The sequence below is a fragment of the Propithecus coquereli genome, unplaced genomic scaffold (assembly GCF_000956105.1).
Source record: "Propithecus coquereli isolate 6110/MARCELLA unplaced genomic scaffold, Pcoq_1.0 Scaffold29, whole genome shotgun sequence".
NCBI lineage: Eukaryota > Metazoa > Chordata > Mammalia > Primates > Indriidae > Propithecus > Propithecus coquereli.
In genome coordinates, this window is record NW_012148507.1 from 8,188,581 (window position 1) to 8,189,378 (window position 798).

A 798-nucleotide genomic window follows, 5' to 3' on the forward strand; every position below is an offset into this window, starting at 1 on the left:
AGGATCACTTGAGCCCAGAAATTTGAGGTTACAATGAGATATTACCATGCCCCTGCACTCCAGTGTAGGCAACAGAGTGAGACCTTGTCTCTATTTAAAAAAAAAAAAAAGAAATGCATGGACAGCATGATAAAAAGGGCAGTAAAGGATGTTAAAAAAAGTTAAACTTCATCTTTTACATTGGGGAGGAAATAGATAATGCCTACTACAAAAAAATAAATAAGTAGTAGCAGCATAAGTAAATTATGGCAAGATAATAATGATAAACACCAAAAGAATCAGCTAGAAGAGCTGGGTGTGGGAAATAGAAGTGGGAAGGCAAGAGGAGCAGAGCTTTTCATCGTAAGCATAGTAGAACTATTTGCATATATAACTGATAAGAATTAAAGTGCCATTAAAAAAAAAAGATAAGTGCTAAGACGGAACAGCAGTACCAAAGCAAAGAAAAGGAAGGACAGAAGGAAGGAAAGAAGGAAAATGCTGAACAAGTAAAAGAAAATATCAGAAAGGTGAGAAAAAATAAACATAGGAATAAACATAATACTAAGCAAAAGATGTAGGTGAGTAAGACTAGGCAATTTTGCTACATTTAAGAGTGAATAAGCAACACAAAAATAATTTTGTCATCATATGATATTAGTTTTAGATGAGATTAACCTATGTTACAGATGTGATTTTCAAACTATCCTTATAAACTAGTAGGTGTAAAAATAGTTTTATCAAATAATTTATTCACACCTCATTCCTGAAAGGAAAGGAATTCATGGCAACTTGAAAGGGCAAATGAAATACAAAAGG

The 798-nt window shown here is 32.8% G+C and overlaps 1 protein-coding gene across 1 annotated transcript in view; it reads right to left on the reverse strand.

Moving 5' to 3' along the window:
* WRN (Werner syndrome, RecQ helicase-like) overlaps window positions 1-798 on the reverse strand; it is a 142,863-nt gene that overhangs the window by 79,080 nt on the left and 62,985 nt on the right. The gene's annotated exons all lie outside the window — the stretch shown is intronic.